This window comes from Suncus etruscus, chromosome 16, assembly GCF_024139225.1.
Source record: "Suncus etruscus isolate mSunEtr1 chromosome 16, mSunEtr1.pri.cur, whole genome shotgun sequence".
Classification (NCBI taxonomy): domain Eukaryota; kingdom Metazoa; phylum Chordata; class Mammalia; order Eulipotyphla; family Soricidae; genus Suncus; species Suncus etruscus.
Genome location: NC_064863.1, coordinates 34,745,736 through 34,768,579, shown reverse-complemented (window position 1 = coordinate 34,768,579; position 22,844 = coordinate 34,745,736). Strand labels below are relative to the sequence as shown.

The 22,844-nt window shown below is 41.8% G+C and overlaps 1 long non-coding RNA gene across 1 annotated transcript in view; it reads left to right on the top strand.

Moving 5' to 3' along the window:
- The first annotated feature begins 1,909 nt into the window (after window positions 1-1,909).
- Window positions 1,910-22,844, top strand: part of LOC126032527 (uncharacterized) — an 891,448-nt gene continuing 870,513 nt past the window's right edge. Inside the window, exon 1 of the long non-coding RNA XR_007503878.1 lies at window positions 1,910-1,949. This is a non-coding gene — a long non-coding RNA (uncharacterized LOC126032527). The remainder of the gene's footprint in view (window positions 1,950-22,844) is intronic.

Genomic DNA, 22,844 nt, shown 5'->3' with positions numbered 1-22,844 from the left:
ACATATGGGATGCTGGGAATCTAACCTGCAAGGCAGACACCCTATCTGTACTATCGCTCAGGTCTTGACATGTCTCTTTTAGAAAGGAATATTCAGAGGATGAAGAGATGACAGCGTTTACTGCAGATTTATTAGAATTAGATTTGTCAAAGAAGATGGCTGGGAAAATAGGGGTACCCTCATCCTGGACATTTTTTCAGCATGAAATAATGGGTTTTGAAGTCCGTGAATTTGTTTTTATACCCTTAGAGATCATTAGCACTGTTAAAATTAAGGTGATGTGTGAGGTGGAGCCAAAGACACAAGGACAATGGTGGAGAGTGCTTGGGGTGGAGGGACAGTAACTTTGTACATCAAAAGCATAAATATTAGCACTGTTCTAACCTCAATGATAATACTAATTTAGGATGATTTCGGCTTAAAACAAAATAATATTTTTGTTAACTAATCTTATAATTACAATTGGCACATCTTCTGATAATCAATGTAGGCAATATACCACACTGGTATTAGCAGTTCCTATGACTTTTCAGTAAAAGAAATTACAATGATTTCATGTCAGATTATAGTTCTTACAGCTATCTGAGAAGGATATATATTTTTGTTTGTTTGTTTTTGGGCCACACCTGGTGACACTCAGGGGTTACTCCTGGCTATGCGCTCAGAAATTGCTCCTGGCTCTGGGGGACCATATGGGATGCCGGGGATTGAACCCAGGTCTGTCCCAGGTTAGCCACATGCAAGGCAAATGCCCTATTGCTGCACTATTGCTCATCTTGGAAGAATAATTTAAACTAGTTTATGATAGTAATCAAAAACAATATCTTGTTATGTGTTAACAGGGAAACACAGTTTACTCTATTAAAAATTTTTACAAAGGGCCCGAAGAGATAGCACAGCGGCATTTGCCTTGCAAGCAGCGGATCCAAGACCAAAGGTGGTTGGTTCAAATACCGGTGTCCCACATGGTCCCCCGTGCCTGCCAGGAGCTATTTCTGAGCAGACAGCAAGGAGGAACCCCTGAGCAATGCCGGGTGTGGCCCAAAAACAAAAAACAAAAAAAAAATTTTAACAAAGGGTCTGGAGCAATAAGTTTAGGGCACTTGCCCTATATGCAGTCAATCTGGGTTCTAATCCTGCCATTTTATATGATCCCTTTCGCATAGCCAAGAGTAACTCCTGAGCAGTGCTAGGTGTGACCCCAAAACAAAAATAAAAACAAAACAAAACCCCACAAAATTTAATATGTAACGTAGAGATAAACTCAATGGCTAGAAACATGCTTTGCATGTAAGAGGCCCAGGTTTGGTCCCTGGCACTTTAGGGTCCCCTGACAACTGTCAGGAGTGACGCTCAAACAAATATTTAGGAGTAATCATTGAGCATTTCTGGATGTGGCCCCAAAACAAAAATAAAAGATCTTACAGTATTTGGGCCGGAGCGGTGGCACAGTGGTAGGACGTTTGTCTTGCATGTGGCTGACTTAGAATGGACCTCAGTTTTTGGGTCACACCTGGCAGTGCTCAGGGGTTACTCCTGGCTCTGTGCTCAGAAGTCACTCCTGGCAGGCTTAGGGGACCATATGGGATGCCAGGATTTGAACCACCATCCTTATGCATGCAAGGCAAATGCCCTACCTCCCTGCTATCTCTCTGGCCCCAACAAAAGAGTTTCTTATAATTATCTGTAGCCAGCTTGATTTTCACCCTCAAACCAAACCTTACAGTTGTGGGAGAAACTGGGACAAGCTAAATGGGACCTCTCTCGGCCATGCCTGGTACCTCCACATTTATCCTTTAATTTGCCACTAAATAATTTGGGGTGAAATAGTGGCCACTCAAAATCGCAAATCCAAAGAAAAAAGTTGTTCTGATGAAGGTCTAAAATTCTTGAGCTATGGGGCCGGAGAGATAGCATGGAGGGTAAGGCGTTTGCCTTTCATGCAAAAGGTCATTGGTTCGAATCCCGGCGTCCCATATGGTCCCCCGAGCCTGCCAGGAGTGATTTCTGAGCATAAAGCCAGGAGTAACCCCTGGGCGCTGCCGGGTGTGACCCAAAAACCAAAAAAAAAAAAAAAAATTCTTGAGCTATTTCAGACTGAACCAGAACACGAATCAGTAGATACAGTGATATAGAGTGGGGGATATGGTTCAGCAGGACAGCACTTGCTTTGCCTATCTGAGGTCCTGGGTTCTATCCTGGCATGAGAGAGAGAGACAGACAGACAGAGAGGGAGAGGAAGAAAGAGGAGAGGGAGAAAGAGAAGGAGAGGGAGAGAGAGAGAGATGGAGACAGAGAAATTAAAAGGAAAAGATAATAATTTATTCAAGCATGAGTTAACCATCTAACAGCTTAAATAGTACATTTCCATTGTAGTTGTTTGTTACACATATAATCTAGTAGGTAAAAAGTTCAGCTTGCTGTGCATTAATTACCTTCAGGTTCATCTGGTATTTCTAGTTTTATTATAAAATGTTTGTAGAATGAGAGTGAAAAGGGTAAAAAAATTTCCTTGTTTTCATTCTCTTTCAAAAAAAGTACTCTTTGTAACCAACAAACAACCAAGTTTGCAGTAATGCTGGAGCATCTTCTGCTGATTGGTGTAATTACATTTTAAGAATAAGAGACAATAAGCAAAGAAAGATTCTTAAACATCAAAGTCCAGGTTTCTAATCTTGATACTTCTCTTGCTTAAACTGTTATATGATTGTAAAATCCTTTCCCTGTGTTTTGCCAAACCCGGATTTCCTCAACCTGTTGGCAGAGAGATTATGGGAAGAACAAAAAATTAGAGAGAGAGAGAAATAAAGAAATTAGAGAGAAAAAAATTAGCGTGAAGGTTTTGAGTTCATTGGAAAGTTCATCAGACACATAATCCAATACTACTTTTTTAAAAAATTCTTCAGGGGCCCGAGCAATAGCACAGTGTTAGGGTGTTTGCCTTGCACGCGGCCAACACAGGGCAGACTCTGGTTCGAGTCCCGGCATCCCATATGGTCCCCTGAACCTGCCAAGGAGCAACTTCTGAACGCAGAGCCAGGAGTAACCCTGAGCGCCACTGGGTGTAACTCAAAAACCAAAAAAAAAAAAAAAAAAAAAAAAAAAAATCCTTCTAGTGGGGCTGAAGAAATAGTACAGTAAATAAGGAGTTTGCCTTGTACACAGCCAACCAGGATGAAAATCCTGGTATCCTCAAGCACTGCCAGGAGTAATTTCTGAGTACAGCCAGGAGTAATGCCTGAGCACTGCCTGGTGTGGACACAAAACAAACCAAAAAAACCCTACTAATGACAGTTTACTTGCAAATAGTATTTATTGGTTTGAATTTGCTTGACAGGAACACTGTTTCTTAAAGTTCTAAAGCACTTTAGAGTAAGAATGAACAAATCCAGTAACTGTTAAAAGTGGTTCTTTTTTTTCCTTCATGTTGCTGAGTATCATATAACAAAGTATGATTGCATGTAGCATTTGTCAGCATGGTGAACTTCATGTTGTACGTTCCTTCAAAAGTCAATGCAAAGAGAATTATTCCCTACTACACATCTGAAGCCATGAATGATGAATGATGCCTGGTACATGACATTCCTTAAGCAAATACTAAATGACTTGGATGAACAATTCTTCAAATAAATGGCACATTAATTACATAGATCTTGCACATATGGTCAGAGAGACTGATTGCCCAGTGGACTGCTCACATACTTTGCATGTAGGAGGTCTAGGCTCAATCGCCAGCACTGCATGGTTCCCTGAGCACTACCAGGTGTAGTCCAAATTCAAAAGGAAAAAAAAATAAAGAAAGAAGAGAAAAAGACGAAGAGAGAAAAAAAGAAAAACAGACAAATAAACTAAGCAAAATCCCATCAGCTCTGCTTTCTGTGATCTCTGGCACTGCAAACCACACTGAGGGGTGTGTGTGTGTGTGTGTGTGTGTGTGTGTGTGTGTGTGCATTAATTACCTTTAATGGAAAGGCAATAATTGCTATCAGTGGAAAGATTAAGCAAATCTTGGGGCTGGAGAGGTGGCGGTAGAGGTAAGGCGCCTGCCTTGCAAGTGTTAGCCTAGAACGAACTGCGGTTCAACCCCCTGGCATCCCATATGGTTCCCCCAAGCCATGAGCGATTTCTGAGCACTTAGCCAGGAGTAACCCCTGAGCGTCAACAGGTGTGGCCCAAAAAACAAACAAAAAAATTAAGCAAATATGGTTCCCCCAAGCCATGAGCGATTTCTGAGCGCTTAGCCAGGAATAACCCCTGAGCGTCAACAGGTGTGGCCCAAAAAACAAACAAAAATATTAAGCAAATCTTTTAAATTCATAAATGTATATTGGAACAACAAATAATGTCATTTAAATTTTTAACCTACTGCACTCCTATGCTTATACCCTTTATTTTAATGTATGCGAAGTTTTCAGTTAATGAGTTTGTGATTTGTGGCAGAGAAGGTAAGCATTACTTTAAGAAAGTGTGTATTGTATTTTTTCCACTGTATTAGTCATGAGGCATGAGGGATAATAATAGCAGCAATCTAAACACATTTTTTTTTTTTTTTTTTTTTTTTTTTTTAGTTTTTGGGCCAAACTTGGCAGTTCTCAGGGTTTACTCCTACTCTGCATTCAGGGATGACTTCTGGCAGGCTCAGGACCATATGGGTGCCAGCAATCAAACCTGGGTCAGTCAGTTGCATAGGAAATGCCCTATCCACTGTACATCTTTCTGGCCCCTAGGGAGAGCCTTTATTAAGAATGTTTCAGGGGCCAGAGAGATAGCGTGGAAGTAAGGCGTTTGCCTTTCATGCAGAAGTTCCTTGGTTCGAATCCCGGCGTCCCATATGGTCCCCTGAGCCTGCCAGGAGTGATTTCTGAGCGTAGAGTCAGTAGGAACCCCTGAGCGCTGCCGGGTGTGACCCAAAACAAAACAAAACAAAACAAAACAAAACAAAAAAAAGAATGTTTCAGGGGCTGGAGCAGTGGCGGCAAGGTAAGGCATCTGCCTTGCCAGCTCTAGCCTAGAAGGACCGCATTTCGATCCCCCAGATGTCCCATATGGTCCCCCAAGCCAGGAGCGATTTCTGAGTGAGGAAAGAGAGCCAGGAGTGTCACCAGGTGTGGCCCAAAAACCAAAATAAATAAATAAATAAAAAAGAATGTTTCACATTAGAATGGGGTCCTAGTCTGTCCTCTTTCTTCTTTCTGCTGTTGTTGCAGTGATAAGCAGTTACATTCACTGTCATGAGGCTTCACCATTTGAGTTGTGGTACTTACTGGGAATTGTTCATTAGGTTTTGATGTTTGCACACTTGCCCTAGTGTGTTTTCTCTCTCTCTCTCTCTCTCTCTCTCTCTCTCTCTCTCTCTCTCTCTCTCTCTCTCTCTCTCTCTCTCTCTCTCTCTCTCTCTCTCTCACTCTCTCTCTCACTCTCTCTCACTCTCTCTCTCATTCTCTCTCTCACTCTCTCTCTCACACACACACACACACACACCACACACACACACACACACACACACACACACACACACACACACACACACACACTTCAGTGTAGTTTGTACCACCAGGGATCAGACTACAGAGTTGATAGGATTTTACTTTGTTTATACTCCACCAATGAGAACTGAAAGCAAGCACTTTTGCTACTGGACAATCTCTTGGACTTGTAGCTCATGGTTTAAAACTGCTCACATATAATAAAATAATCTTTAAAATAATCCTCTTTGGACTTCTTTCTTTCCTCTCTATCGTCTTTGCTTCCTTCCTTCCTTTTTTCCTTTCCTCCTTCCTTTTTTCTTTCCTTCCACTTCCTTCTTTCTTCCTTTCTTCCTTTCTTTTTCTTCCTCCTTTCTTTTGTTCTTTCCTCCTTCCTTCCTCCCCTCCCTCCCCCCTCTCCTTCTTTCTTGCCTGCCTGTTTTTGCTTTGTTCTGATGCTGCCTGAAATAGGATCTAGAACCTGAATACATGCAAAACAAGTGCTAGATACTACTTAGCCACATCCCAGACCTAGAATTCATTTTTATTTTTGTGATAGGATAGAATTTTATAAGCTAAATATGAAGGTAAAAAAGCATATTGTTTGTTCTAAAATATATTTATTTTGTTTTATTTTTTTTTGGTTTTGGTTTTTGGGTCACACCTGGTGGTGCTCAGGAGTTACTCCTGGCTCTGTATTCAGAAGTATCTCCAGGCAGGCTCCAGACGAAGGAAATAGGCAAACTATATTGATAAAAAATTTATTTCTTTTCCAGGGAATATACAGTTATACCAATACATTTACCAGTATCACACTTTGCTCACTGTTTTAAAGAGTTGTATTTGGGTGTGGGTATGTGTCGAGTGATGGCTTACTTTTTGGCTCCATGCTTAGGAATCATTCCTGATGAGGCTTGGAAACTATATGCAGTGCTGTAGGAGGATCAATTCTGTATTAGCTACATACAAAGCAAGTGCCTTATCCAGACTCTATGTGTGTATTCATAGTCCATGTGTTTTCTGACCCTGTGGCCTTTTTGACCATTACTGTAGTTTTGTCTTGGTATCTGTTAAAGTTACACCTCCAGCTCTGTTCTGCAGATGTGTTTTTAAGATTAGGTTGGTTACTTTTATTATAAAATGACAGAAGTCAGATACTGCAAAAGAAAGACAACAGCAGGGCAAGGATCATGGCTGGGACCAATGCTGGAATGCATCTTTCCAGTTGTCACTAACTCAAACTTCAGTTCTTCCATAGTGTTTTCACATACATATATTTTTTGTTTTGTTTTGTGTTTTTTTTTTTTTTTTTGGCCACACCCGGTGGTGCTCAGGGATTACTCCTGGCTGGCTGCTCAGAAATAGCTCCTGGCGGGGGCTGGAGAGATAGCATGGAGGTAAGGCGTTTGCCTTTCATGCAGGAGGTCATCCGTTCGAATCCCAGCATCCCATATGGTCCCCCGTGCCTGCCAGGAGCAATTTCTGAGCATGGAGCCAGGAATAACCCCTGAGCACTGCCAGGTGTGACCCAAAAACCACAAAAAAAAAAAAAAAAAAAAAAAAAAAAAAAAAAAAGAAATAGCTCCTGGCAGGCACGGGGGACCATATGGGACACCGGAATTCGAACCAACCACCTTAGGTCCTGGATCGGCTGCTTGCAAGGCAAACACCGCTGTGCTATCTCTCTGGGCCCTTCACATATATTTCTAATTGAAGTGTTATTACAGAGAAAGTGAGGGAGGATCAGATCAAGATGACTCAATAGGTAATTTAAAATTTCACTTCTAAAGGGTGTAAACAAACAGCACTAATAGCTAAGGGTGGGGATTTGTAACATATATAAAAAATAATTGCTGCATAGGGATCTAACAATTCAGGTGGGCAGACCAATAGAGACCAAAGCAAAGACCACTGTGGAGAGTGGTGAGAATGAACGATCATTGTCACTAGAAGCAGCAAACAATAGGAGTGGGTTGCTGCCTCCAACAGCAGAGGTTCCTGTTTCGGCATCTGCTGCAATCTGCAGGAAGAAACCTATAGGAGCTGTGAAATGAAGAGCTGTTAAGTGAAAGAGATATAACACTGAAGACATTTGGTGTACTATGTGCTAATCTTACATACAGCCCACAAGACCTGTACATTAGCTAGATTCTGCTGCAACAGTATCATGGTTGACTATAATATTACCATTGTTTTTTTATACTGCTGCACTATCCACTTCAGCCAAGTGTCCCTATCCTTCTGCCATTGTCCTTTGGTTCCTTCGTCTCTACTTTTTTAAAATCAGAAGTTTTAGTTCTCAGTTCAGTTGACATTACTTCTTGGTTGCATTGGGTATTGTCTATTCCTTGACTTTGTTTATTTATATTCCACATGTGAGTGAGATTATTCAGTATTTGCCTTTGTCCTTCTGGCTTTATTTAGCCTACACTTACAACTTGGAGTGGACTGCAAGATTTCCTCTTTTATCATAGTTGAGCAGTATTCTATTGTGTGTGTATATATATGTACATATATATACATATATATGTATGTATATATGTATATATACACACACACACACCACAAGCTCATTGAGTGTTTGAGTTGTTTCCAGATCTTGGCTATTGTCAATAATACTACAGTGAACATAAGTGTGGATACATACTTGAGAAATCAATATGCTTATGTTCTTGGGATAGACACTAAGAAGTAAAATCACTAAGTTGTATTTAATTTTCCCACAAATTCTGATCCTCACTAGCAGTAATCCTTTTCATCATATCCTTGCCAGCACTGAATGTTCCCAAACTTTTTGATGCATGCAATTCTTGTTTTCTTTTCTTTTCTTTTTTTTTTTGGGGGGGGGGGAAGGGGGTGTTTGGGTCACACCCGGCAGCGCTTAGGGGTTACTCCTGGCTTCACACTCAGAAATCGCTCCTGGCACACTCGGGGGACCATATGGGATGCCGGGATTCGAACCACTTTCCTTCTGCAAGGAAGGCAAATACCCTACCTCCATGCTCTCTCCGGCCCTGCTTTTTATATCCTTAACCGGATTCTTTTATTTCTCCAGACTTTGAAGAGATGGTCTAGATGAGAAATTTATGACCACAAGACAAATTCAGCCTACTTCCTGTTCTTGTTTTTCCCACAGCTCACACATTTAAGATAATTTTTTTATTTACCAATGGTTAAAAAGATTTAAAGGAAAATAATTTTTGTGCAAACAAAGTTATATAAAATTAAAATTCAGAGTCTAAATGAGATTTTATTGGAACACTAATTTGTTTCTGAAATTTCTTTTTTTTCTTTTTTTGGTTTTTGGGTCACACCCGGCAGTGCACAGGGGTTACTCCTGGCTCCATGCTCAGAAATCACCCCTGGCAGGCACAGGGGAACATATGGGATGCTGGGATTTGAACCACCGTCCTTCTGCATGAAAGGCAAACGCCTTACCTCCATGCTATCTCTCTGGCCCCTGTTTCTGAATTTTCTGTTAGTTTTTCAGAATCCAATAAGAAATGGGTAACTATGGCTGAGGCATCTTGTCCTCAAAATCTAAATAGTTAGTCAATGGTAATATCAGGCCTATGAACTGCATAAAGCACCTGAAATCATGTGTATGCCCTATGACATGATGGGACAGACATGGATGTGCCTCATCAGTTCCTCTAGGCCCATCTACCTATGTTGTATGGCCCATGAATGACTATAAATATCTAAATGGCTCTTGGCAGAAAAATTTGACCCAGGCCTACTACTTTGCTCCTGCTTAAGATGCTGAATGCATAAGTACTTTATGATAGAGAATATAAAATAAGCACATATTTTAGCTTTAAGTAAAAAATGAATCTAGAGATTTTCCATGAGTCAAAGCATACCTCAACCTTCATCTTTATGGTAAATGTAGTCATATTAAAAATATTTTTAATAGGGCCCGGAGAGATAGCACAGCGGCGTTTGCCTTGCAAGCAGCCGATCCAGGACCAAAGGTGGTTGGTTCGAATCCCGGTGTCCCATATGGTCCCCCGTGCCTGCCAGGAGCTATTTCTGAGCAGCTAGCCAGGAGTAATCCCTGAGCACCGATGGGTGTGGCCCAAAACCAAACCAAAACAAAACAAAAATATTTTTAATCGAAAGCAAAACTCGGGTTAGGGATATAACTTAGCCGATAAAGATGTGTGTATTACCACCCTGGCTTGATCCCTGACACAGGAAAACAAAACCAGCAACTCCTCTCTCTTCCTCCCTTCTCTTTCCCACACACTACAGCCTCTGGTAACTACAACAAAAATAGATCCACTTGCCTTGCATATGTAATGTCTCTCCAAGTGCTCTCAGATTTTTCAAACTGGCATGCTAATATCCCAAATTAAACCACAAAAAAAAAAAAAATCAAAGATAGGGGCTGGAGAGATAGCTTGGAGGTAAGGCATTTGCCTTGCATGAAGAAGGATGGTGGTTCGAATCCTGGCATCCTATATGGTCCTTCCAAGCCTGCCAGGAGCGATTTCTGAGCATAGAGCCAGGAGTAACCCCTGAGCACTGCTGGGTGTGACACAAAAAAAACAAAAACAAACAAACAAAAAGTCAAAGATAGGTGAGTCAGAGTCAGTCTAATAAGGAGCCAGAAAGAAATTCTGTTGTTGAGACTCAGTTTTCAGTTTGAATTCTACCACTATTAGCAGGAAATATGGTATGTTACTTCGAGTCTCAATTTCCCTACCTGTAAAATGGCAGATTTACTTCCCAGCAAGCCAACATGTGAGGCTGAATATTAAGTTAGTATCTTTGCCTGAAGCCAGTGTTTTTTTGGTTTGTTTTTGTTTTGGGGCCATACCTGCAATGATCAGGGGTTACTCTTGGCTCTACACTGAAGAATCATTCCTGGCAGTACTGGGGGACAATATGAGATGCCAGGGATTGAACCCAGGTTGACATGCAAGGCAAGTCTTGCTATGCTATCAGTTCGACTCCTTATTCTTTAAATGTATTTTATTCATTGTTAAGTGACAATAAGGGAAACTGATCTTCTGTCAACAAAAATAGTTAGATATTGTGTTCCAGGGCCCGGAGAGATAGCACAGCGGCGTTTGCCTTGCAAGCAGCTGATCCAGGATCAAAGGTGGTTGGTTCGAATCCTGGTGTCCCATATGGTGCCTGCCAGGAGCTATTTCTGAGCAGATAGCCAGGACTAACCCCTGAGCACTGCCGGGTGTGACCCAAAAACCAAAACAAAAAAACAAAAAAAAAAAAAAGAAGAATAATATTGTGTTCTGAAACTATCATTAACATTTTAAATCATAGAACCTGAAAGAAAAAATGTTATGTTTACAAAATTTTATTAAACAAACAAAAAATTCGGGCCAGAGCGATGGCGCAAGCAGTAAGGCATCTTGCCTTGCCCACGCTAGCCTAGGACAGACCACGGTTCGATCCCCAGACTTCCTATATGGTCCCCCAAGCCAGGAGCGATTTCTGAGAGCATAACCAGGAATAACCCCTGAGCATCACCAGGTGTGGCCCAAAAGCCAAAACTAACAAACAAAAAATCCAAAAATATATGGCTTACCTTTATTTAAATTTCTATGTTCAGCAAAAGAAATTTCTTACTACCTTATCAGTTGCTCTAAGAATGTGGCTAATTGATAGGAATATATTTATTATCTCATTTAAAATACATAGAAAGGGCAGGAAAGATAGTATAGAGTAACCAAAAAAAGTTGTTTACCTTGCATAGCAAGACCCTTTTGATCACTGGTGCCACATGGCCCTCCAAGCATCTCTGGATATAATACCAGGAGGCCCTCTGGGGTGGCCCCTGGGGTGGCCCTCAAGCAGCAATGGGGTGGCTCAGATGATTCTAGAACCGCAGGGCCATAGCAGCACCACATTTTGCATTAAACCTCTACTAGAATGGCTAAGATGCTCAGAGAGCATCTCAGAGAGCCAAATCTACACAAAATTAAATGAAAAAAAAAAATGTGTTGTATAGAGCTGAAGAAAAAAATCACTAAGTTTAGCATATGTTTTGCATGCAAGAGGTCTGGGTTAGTTCCTGCACCACATGGTCCCTTAAGCTACCCTTCAGGAGTGATCTCTGAGCACAGAGCTAAGAGTAAGCCTGGAGCACAGCTAAATGTTGCTCCAAGGGGCCGGTGAGATGGCGCTAGAGGTAAGGTGTCTGCCTTGCTTGTTAGCCAAGCAAGGACCGTGGTTCGATCCCCCGGCATCACATATGGTCCCCCCAAGCCAGGGCAATTTCTGAGCACTTAGCCAGGAGTAACCCCTGAGCATTGAACAGTGTGGCCCCCCAAAAAACTATTGCTCCAAAACTTAAAAAATAATAATTTACTTTAAGAAAATATAAAGGGGAATGAAGCCATAGTATAGTGGCTAGGCATTTGCCTTGCATGCAACCAACTCAGGTTCAATCCCCTGCATTTCATGTTTCATATATATTCCATCATATGGTTCCCTGAGCCCTACAGGAGTAATTCCTGGGTGCAGAGCCAGGAGTAACATCTGAGTACATTGGATGTGGCTCCAAACTAATAAACAAACAAACAAACAAACAAAGCAACGTTGCTAGACTGGAGAGAGTGTACACAGGGGAGGTGTTTGCCTTGCATGTGGCCCAGCTTGAACTGCATTGCTTCGTACATTCCCCTGAGCACCAGCAGGGGTCAGTCCTGAGCACAGAACCAGAAATAGCCCTCTAGTACAAGCTGGGTGTGGCCTCCAAGTCCAAAAATAAATGAATAAATAAATAATTGCTTTGGGTGCCTGGGATGTGTAAGGGAGTGTAGCTCTGTGTGTTTGTGGGGGGCAAGGGTTCACCCGTGATGCTGTTAATGATCTAAGTAGTGCTGACTTCGGTATGCACCTAGACATGCCCTTAAAATATCCACCATATAGTTTCAACCTAAGCAACTAGGTTAATTGAGATTGGCATATAAATACAATATTATGAAAGGGAATGTCATCATCTTGCTTAAGAAGGAGACTCAAAGTGAGTGTTCATTTGCATGTTGGAGGTCATAGTGCAGATCTAGAGAAGTAGAGATGGACTAGGGGAAAAAGAAGAGTGAGTGGCCACAGGCGAAATCTCAAGCAAAACCCTTTCAGCAGGTAGGATGAAATGATAGATATGGCTCTTCCCAAGCTTGAAAAAAGAGTTGAAACTTATTAAAGGGGCAAATTGAGAATTGGCTTGGGTGGTTGATTCTGAGAATTAGACAATCCTGAGCTGCTGTCAAGTGTCTGCACCCCAATGTTCCACTTCCAGAGGGATAGCCCTGACCTGACCATCTCTACCAAGCACTTCATAACTGCCCAATGTGGAAAGTGGAGGGGAGACTTCTGCCTACAGTGCAACCTTACTTGCTGCTATGCCTCGCTGATGGATGATGGATAGAATGATATTGCTGAAATCAGAGTCTGAGTTTATCTGTAAATTGCCAACTTTGTGCACTTCCCCTGGGGCTCTCCCCAGCACACCTTGCTTCTCCCACTTTGCTGATTAATGTTTGTTCTGGTTGGGAAAGAATTGATGTGTATCTAGTGGTTGGTTCTGCTCAGGTCACCTGAGCTTGTCCTTCAATTCTTTCCATTACTGAAAACGCCGCCAGTAAAAAAAAACTGCATGTTGATTTTACGTATTCATGTCTAGCAGTCTATAGACTCACAGTCTTCTAAGAATCTTTATTATCTTTTTTGGGTGGTGGTATACCTGGGGGGGCTACTTTCAATTCTGTGCTCTGAGGATTCCACACACACACTCAGAGACCGCACTGTGCAAAGATCAAAGCATGCCTACAAAATCAGTGCTCAGTCCACTAAGCTCTCTCTGGCCTACCTATGCACATTTTAATCATGCAACATGTGAAGTGAAATGGAATCTCCACGTTATATAAATTGCAATCATAAACTCTCGACAGATTCCTTCAAAATGTTTGTTGATAACTTCCTTCGGTGTCCTGAGACATTATACAAAGAATCATTGTCAGTGCATTGGAGAGTAAAGAAAAATGAGATAGCTATCTATACTATTTCTCCATTCTAGGATTGCATGTGCTTGGAAGCCAACCAGATTTCTAACAGGGTTTAAAATGTCAGCCAGAATGTACTGAATATATAGTAGACGTTGAGATTAAATTTCATTCAGTTTACTGAGATAAGCTGGGTTAGGAGTGATCTTGGGAGAAGGGAAGAAATTGCTGATCTAATAATAAAATTCCTTGGTCTTTTAATCAACATTTTCTTACTTTCCCCTGCAACAGTGCCTTTTATCAGGTCAATAAAGTCATATTCAGGTCTATTACATGGCATCTTATTTGAATATGTTCTAAAATTATTTTATCATAAAAAGGTAGCAAAACACATTTCTCTAGGTATATAATATAAATGAAGCCATTCAAGCAATTCCTTTCTCAAAATTGAAGGAAGATATAGATATAGTATAGTTTGCCAACAGGAATTCATTTGTTGTAGCAGTTCCCAACTAGTATCACTTTGTTTGAAATTCAAATGAGCAGAGATGTTTTTTGTTTGAAGAGTAATATTAATTCTTAATTTGCAAATGCCTAGTTCCCTTGTTGGTCCCTTCCAGTAAGTCTGGAAATGCCCCAGATTCAACCCAGTCTATCAAGCCACAAGGGCTTCTGGGAGTTTCCTTAGGCCACGTCAATGGCTATGAGAGCTCTTGAGAACTCTCTGTACCTCTCTCCCTGCTGATCTTGGCAGAAGCCGATCCATTATTGCGGAAGCTCTGCAAAGATGACAGTTGGCAAAGCCAACTCTTTTCTTCTAGGGTGTCCTTCTTAACCTCTCTGGGCTGTCAGTATTCCTGGCACCAGCTCCTTCTTTCGCTTAGGTTCCAGGATGAAAATCCGGCCACCAAGGAGTCTATGAATCCTCAATTCAAAGTAAAGAATATTTGAGATCAAGTTTCTGAGATTTAACTCCCAAGAACGGCCAACAACTCTCTTATAGATGACTTAATTATAGGGATAATATTTTACATGTGATTGAGGTATCTTGGCTCTACCATCACACCTTGAATAGAAACAATTAGTTTATTTAATTATCATAATAAGAAAACATGATGTAAGTTTCATGATGACAGATTTATGAATGTGGATGAGGTACTTAAGGTAAAGCCCTGCCTAGAAACAACCTACTTTCAGATGGGCATTTGTCTATTATCAACCTCAGAAAAAAAAAATCTGGATTTATTTTTAAGAATTCCTTTTTGTTTGTTTTTGGGCCACACCCAGCCACACTCAGGGGTTACTCTTGGATTTGTGCTCAGAAATCACTCCTGGTGAGATAGCATGGAGGTAAGTTGTTTGCCTTGCATGCAGAAGGACAGTGGTTTAAATCCCAGCATCCCGTATGGTCCCTTGAGCCTGCCAGGAGCGATTTCTGAGCATAGAGCCAGGAGTGACCCCTGAGCCCTGCCGGGTGGGATCCAAAAAACCGAAAGAGGGACCCAGTTCGATTTCCGGCATCCCATATGATACTCCAGTCTGCCAAGGGCAATTTCTGAGTGCAGTCAGGAGTGACCCCTGAGTGCCACCAGGTGTGGCCCAAAAACCAATCAATAAAAAATAAATAAAGTTTAAAAAATGAAATGTTCAAGACAACATAAACAAAATTGTATCTGCAAGAACTTCAGCTCTTCCACATTTGCTTCTGGAATGTTGTTCTTGTGCTGAAATAGCAGTTACTTTTCCCATGTATTTGCACCAAGCAGACTGGCCATTTGCTCCAGACAATGTGGAATATTTCTGTACTTTGAGAAACTCTGTAACCAGGAGAGAAGCAGGATGAGACAGTCATTTCCAGAATTCCACTGGCATCCACAGGCAGGAAATACACATTCCATCATGACCTAAATCTCAAATTCTTGCCTGACAATTGACGATTCAATATGTTGAAGATTCAATACAAATAAAATATATATGTGTACATTACTAAAATGAAATAAGAGAATATTTTCTCTTGGTTATTTCAATTAATTCTGCTTTTTTAATTATATATATGTAAGTATGTATGTGTTCACTGGATTGATCTTATGTTCCTTTCATGCATGGGCCATGAATCAATTCTCAGTGGCAATATGTCTAACTGTCCAGGTGTGCTGTAAATTCAAATATAGCACTTGCATATTTAATGTGGAACCCCAACTACAACCTATAAAACATTCACTGGACTCCATCTTGATTGGTACTCAGCATGATCAAAGACGTTCCATGGACATTTCCATGGGTGTGTTTCTCAGAGAAGAGATGCTCTTCAGGGAGTAGCTTGTCTTCTCTCTCAAGCTGTTGAAATTCTCCTTTGGGTCCCATTCCCCTTCCAAACAGAAAGCAATCTATAAATAATTGCAGACCAATTTGCAGTACAGACCTTGAGCAACTTGCTGAAACTCTTTGATCCTCGGTGCTCTGATCTGTAAAGTTAAAACAACAACTTAATTCTGCCTCACAATGCTATTGTGAAAGGAACATCATGTGAAACGTTAAAGTGTTAAGGTATAATTATCATTTATTACCCACAACACCCAAGGCCATGACACATTACGATAAAATGTGCAAGGACAAAAAGAATCAAAAATCTATGAGTGATTCCAGATGCTTCTACAACTCTGGTATTTAGTAAACTAACAAAAGCATGAGTGCATTCTAAACACAAGTCATTATATCTATCAGTATTACATAAAATTAGGCTTTGTTATTTTGCTTATAGAATTTGCATTCACAAAGATGGAAAGTAGAACAGTGGTCATTGGCAACTAAGGGAAGGGAGGTATTGTAAGCTATTGCTTCATGGGAACAGTTTTATTTTGAGATGATGCAAAAGTTCTGGAGATGAATGAGGTTGATGATTGCTTAACAATGTCAATGATTCTTAACTCCACAGGACTCTGTTCTATTTTAAAAGGGGAGATGGCACTTTTAAATAACACATTTCATGACAGTAGGGGTTTGAATACATATAAGGCAAATCAACACTCTACCACTGAGCCACACCTCCAGTCCCCAGATTGGTTTCATGTTTATTCATCATACTTTAAAAGAAAAGAATAGGAGGAATATGCAGTGAGTAGGGTGCTTGGCCTTGCATGTGACTGACCCAGATTCAATCCCAGTATCTCAGATGCCCCCCCAAACACTAAGAGGAGTAATTACTTATTCAGTGCAGAACTAGGAGTAATCCCTGAACATCACCAGGTATATCACACAGGAAGAAAAAGGAAAAAGGAGGGCCCGGAGAGATTGCACAGCGGCGTTTGCCTTGCAAGCAGCTGATCCAGGACCAAAGGTGGTTGGTTCGAATCCCAGTGTCCCATATGGTCCCCCGTGCCTGCCAGGAGCTATTTCTGAGCAGACAGCCAGGAGTAACCCCTGAGCACCGCCGGGTGTGGCCCAAAAACAAAAACAAAAAAAAAAGGAAGAAGGAGAAGAAAGGAAGGAGAAAGAGGAAAAGAAGAGGAAGGAGGAGAAGAGGAGGAGGAGAAAGAAAGAAAAAAGAAAGAAGAAAAGGAGAAGAAAAAGAAACAGAAGAAGGAGGAGGAGGAGGAAGAAGAAGAAGAAGAAGAAGAAGAAGAAGAAGAAGAGAAGAAGAAGAAGAAGAAGAAGAAGAAGAAGAAGAAGAAGAAGATATAATGACCTCAACCCTCTTTTTTTCTTTTTTTTTTTCTTTTTTTGTTTTTGTATTTGTTTTGTTTTGTGTTTGTTTTTGGGCCACATTCAGTTACACTCAGGGGTTACTTCCTAACTCTGTCAAATTACTCCTGGCATAGGGGACCATATGGGATGCCAGGGATCGAACCTGGGTTGACTGCGGTACGAGAGTAAATGGCCCTACCTGCTGTGCTCTAGCCCACAATTCTCTTTTTCAATGTATATCTGCTCCCCTTTGTTTTTTTCTGTGATGAGACGCTTCCCAAACACTGGATTAATTGCAGTGCTCACACACACTTACACATATGAGCTAAGCTGAAAAATCAGACACTGTTATGACACCAAGATTCCAAACAACTGAACCCTTGGCCATGGTGGGATGGTACTGAGGATAAAATTTTCTTTTCTTTTCTTTTTTTTTTTTTGGTTTTTGGGTCACACCCAGCGGTGCTCAGGGGTTAGAGCGTCCTGGCTGTCTGCTTCAGGAAAATAGGCTCCTGGCAGGCACAGGGGACCATATGGGACACTGGGATTCCGAACCAACCACCTTTGGTCCTGGATCGGCTGCTTGCAAGGCAAACGCCGCTGTGCTATCTCTCTGGGGCCCGGGATAAAATTTCAATCTCACCAGCCTCATGCTTTGCAGGCAAACTCTCTATAACAGAAAACACACCCTTCCCCAGGATCCTCTACCTCATATTGCCTCAAATTTGGGGCAAGGTTCAACAAATTTAGTTCATTCCTGCCCTGGGGGATATCTCTTGAGACACTTGAACGGACCATTTGATCTTCATCCATCTGAGAGAGTTCATTCAACACCTAGTGAAAAGCATAAGCCTATGTTGATCTCTTCATTTGGCTTCTCCAGTCTACATATCTCCCTCTCTCTCCTCTCTCTCTCTTTCTATCTCTCTGTCACACGCACGCGGCGCTACACACACACACACACACACACACACACATACTTTTCACACACTTCTCTCTGCAGTTGAATAATCTGGTATTCTTCACAAGAATTGTGAATGCTAAGAAAGCAACATTGAGGGGTCAGAGCGATGGTGAAAGTGGTAGGGCATCTGCCTTGCATGCATTAACCTAGGACTCACAGCAGTTCGATCCCCAGCTTCCCATATAGGGTCCGTCCAAGCCAGAAGTTAACCCCTGACCATCACCATCACCGATGTGGTTCATAAAAAAAAAAAAAAAAAAAAGATAAAGAAAAAGAATTTAACTGGAGGTCCAGGACTATTCAACACCCTGCACTTGAAGTTTGCAGGAAGCTGCTTGAACTCTAGCTACAAAGATGCTATAGAATAGATCAAGTGAGTCATGATGCTGGCCAGGGTTAAAACTGCAAGAGGACTTCACAGGGCATGAATTTAGGGGTGGCACCAATTCATTTAGGACCAATTGTAACTATTTACTGCAGCCATCCTGCTGATTTCCAGCTTCCTCCCAGCTGAGTTCTAATTTTCCAGGCAGGAGCTACAAATGAGAGGCAGGATGCTGGTGAAGGCAATGTACTATGGCTTCCAATGTTGGCTCAGTCACATGTTCATTATGAGGTCCCTGGTAAATCGTTCTGTTTGCAATCTTAGCTCTCTTTCCTTTTTAAAATATACTTTTAATTAATAAACATTAAATACTCCCTCTTTCTTCCCTTTGCTGTTTCATTGTGATGGCAGAGTTACACTCCCCTAAGTTGAACCTTCTTTAGGCATGATACTTGCCCAGATGCTTGCCATGGGAAGGAGCACACGTTATGAGGTTCTGCTAATGGGGATTGCTTGCCAAATGCTCACACACTTGCTTGCCAAGGGTTGCACTTCCTGGTTGTGACTTCACACATCTATTTTGCGTTTGCTTGGGGTGCCACACGCAGCTGTGCTCAGAGCTACGCCTGACTCTGTGATCACTTCCTGGTGAGTTTGATGAACCATGTGTGATGATGGAGAACAAACCTGAGTCAGTTATGTGCAAGGCAAGTGCTCTCTCTACGGCCCCCTTCAACATCTTTTTTGTTTGTTTTGGATTATACCCAGCAGTGCTCAGAGAGTTACTCCTGGCTCTGCACTCAGACATCACTCCTGGCATGCTTGGGGGGGCCATATGGAATGCCAGGAATCAAACCCAGATCTGTCCTGGGTTAGCTGCATATAAGGCTAATGCCCTACCGCTGTGCTTTCTCTCCAGCCTTCCTTCAACTTCTGTGTAGTAGTGGTGTTCCCTAGCATGCCATGCTTCTTTTTTGCAATGCTTGTTCACACAAAGGTCTGCTACACAACCAGAAATTGCTTGTCGTGTTGCGGGGAATCATAGCTTCACAGAGCTCTTTGCTTCTGAAATGTTGCTCAGTGCATGTGGTATTCTGAGGATTTGAACTTAGAACCAGGCGCTTACAATGCAGATGCTCTAAAACCTGAAGCTAGTCTTCTGGTGGTTGTCTCAGTTTTCTTACCTGTAAAATGGGGCTGACAACCATTATTTATCTCGTGCCTCAGCAACTTACACCTAGATCTGTGCTCAGGGATCTCTCCTAGTGGGCTCGGGGATCATATGGGATGCTGGCTATATCAAATTCAGGTCAGCTACATGCAAGACAAGTGTCCTACATGCTGTATAATTATTCTGACCCCAGAATCAGCATGGTATTTTGAGTACCAGTGGAGTGAACAGGAGTAAAAACAGTGGTAAGAGTGCTTGACAGAAGAGTTTATAATGACAAGTGCATTGGCTTTTATTGTTATTGCTCTTTGCATCTTCTTCTTTGTTCTCATTAAGGAAGTGAGTTGGTGTGTGGCAGAAGGGACTAGTTAGGGCTCCTAATACAGAAGGCTTGGAAATGCTCGCTCGCTTAGGTGCCCAGGACCTCCTGCCTCACAGAGTTCTCACTAACATCCAAATCCCTTGCTGACATTTAAGCCTCTTTCCTTTTTGTTCTGCACAGGAGACATGGAGAGCAGCTGATCAACATCTTCCTATAATAATCCCCCTAAACACCTGAACACAGCAGCTGTGAGTGCTTAAAGATTTTCAGGCTAAGCTGAACATCGGAAATTGAGTTTGATACGCTCAAAATGTGTGTAGACCTGGGCTGTGACACACACACACACACACACACAATTATTCATTGGCACCCATCCCAATTTGCTCCCCTGAAGAAGCTGGGGGGGGAAGGGGTTTGGGATATTTCTACACTAGAATGGGCTTCCCAGGGGCACAATCAAGCAGGAACTGAAGATGCTGTAGGAATGACATTCAGCTGGCTTTGAAAGAGGAGCTAACACTCCTAGGGATATACCCTACGAACACAAAAATACAATTCAAAAATCCCTTCTCACACCTATATTCACTGCAGCACTATTTACAAGAGCCAGACTCTGGAAACAACCAAGATGCCCTGTTGCAAGTCAGCCCTAAAGAGGTTGACTGATGGAGGGATGGAGGATGAGGTCTTTCCCTCCAGCTTGGAGCACGCATCTGCCACCCTGTCCAGCCGATGGTTCTGAGGTGAAATGGCGGGTAAACAGCTCGCAGACAGTCAGGCTTGTGGAAATATTAGCTTTATTTGGTGGACAAGACTGAAGTCCAAAGTCTCAAGCTCAGTTTCAGCCAAAAAGCCCCCTCCCCCCCACCCCCCCCTCCCCCCCCCCCCCCCCCCCCCCCCCCCCCCCCCCCCCCCCCCCCCCCGCCTTCCACAGACCCTTGTTTTTATCCCCCAGAATCAGGTACCACCCAATGGTGGAATCAGATTCACCCAATAGTGGAAGCAGAATCAGGTTACCACCCTAGGGTGGGGGCAGAATGGCCAGGTCACACCCTAGGGTAGGGCACAGTCGACCATCAGGGGTAGGGTCAGTAACATAATAATCCCATAAAATGTTTTACATATACAACAATGCCCTTTAACAGATGAATGGCTAAAGAAACTGGTATATATACACAATGGAATATTATGCAGCTGTCAGGAGAGATAAAGTAATGAAATTTTCCGTATACATGGATGTACATGGAATCTATTATGCTGAGTGAATAAGTCGGAGAGAGTTAGATGCAGATAGTCTCACTCATCTATGGGTTTTAAGAAAAATAAGGACATTTTTTGCAATAATTCTCAGAGACAAAAGAGATGAAGGCTGTAAAGTCCAGGCTTATGATATGAAGCTCACCACAAAGAGTGGTTGAGTTTAGTTAAATAACTACACTGACAACTATCATAACAATGTGAATAAATGAGGGAAGTAGAAAGCCTGGTCTAGAGTACAGACGGGGGTGGGCGAGGAGGGATGGAGATTTGGGGACATTAGTGGTGGGGGAAGGGTGTAACTGGTGAAAGGGGGTATTCTTTACATGATTGAACCCAACTACAATCTTATTTTGTAATCAAGAGTGTTTAAATAAAGATATTTTTTTTAAAAAAGAAGAGCTAAGTCTAGAAACTGAAGGTGTCATTGCAGTTCATTAGCACCTACTGTTTACGGCAATGAGTTTCCAGTAGCTCTTGTGGCTAATCCAATAAGTACTTTTCAATCTTTTTGTCTTCCTGACCTGCCCAGTATACATCTTCCTCTCCAGTTTTTGGAGGGACACAGAACTTGGGGTGTTTTAAAGTCAGAATTTTAAAGTGTTTTAAAAGTCAAGTTCTAGGCCCTGGCACATAATAGCTAATAGGGTTTGTGGTAATGACTTACCTTGTTATGTTCTTCATCATTCTACTAATTTGACTCTAAGGTAGGAATTAAATAATACTATATTTAGAGTTGTGTTAAAGGTTAAAATAAAAGGTTTTTTTTTTTAGGTAAAGTTCTTTAGCCCAGAAGAAACACTTAGCAAGAACTGAAAATTAACAAACATGGGCCAGAGCAATAGTACAGTGGGTAGGGTACTTGCCCTTGCATGAGGCTAACCTGGGTTCAATTCTGAGTCCCATTGCAGTCACTTGAGCCCAATAGACGTGTATCCCAGAGTGCAATTAGGAGAAGCTCTCCTGAGCAATCACTGTGTGTGGATCCAAAAATACTCACTCCCTAAATTTAACAAAACAAAACTTTTTAAAAAAATTTTTTGGTGTTTGGGTCCCACCCAGCAGCGCTCAATGGGTTCACACCACACCTGGTTTCTACGCTCAAAATCATATCCTGGCAGGCTCAGGGGAACCATATGGGATGCCGGGATTTGAATCACTGTCCTTCTGCATGCAAGGGCAAAAGCCTTACCTCCATGCTATCTCTCCTGCACCAAAATAAAACTTTCATTATGCATTTTAAAAAAAATTGCTATTATTGAAGAGGGCACACCAGCAGTGCTTAGAGACTTTTTGTTGTGTATGCTCAGGAGATCATGCAGTATCAAGGCCCAAACCTTGCATGCAAAGCTTCATGCATGCTTCAGTCCTTTGAGCTCTCTTCCCCCAGCCCCACTGGTATTATTTTAGATATTAACTTCTTGCAAGATTTTAAGCGACTTCCAAATGTCCCAGTCAGATGGGTTTGTTTGTTTGTTTGCTTGAGTTTTCTTTTTTCTTCTTCTTTTTTTTTTGATGATGATACTTTTCTTTCACTGTAAAAATCAGAAAATTTTTATTTGATGTAGTTCAATATATTTTTGCTTGTGTTTTCTTTGCTATTGAGTTGATTTTCCAAAAACCTCTCTAAGCCTGATGTAGAAGTTTGCCAACCTTATGTTCTCTGATATTATATGCTTTTGG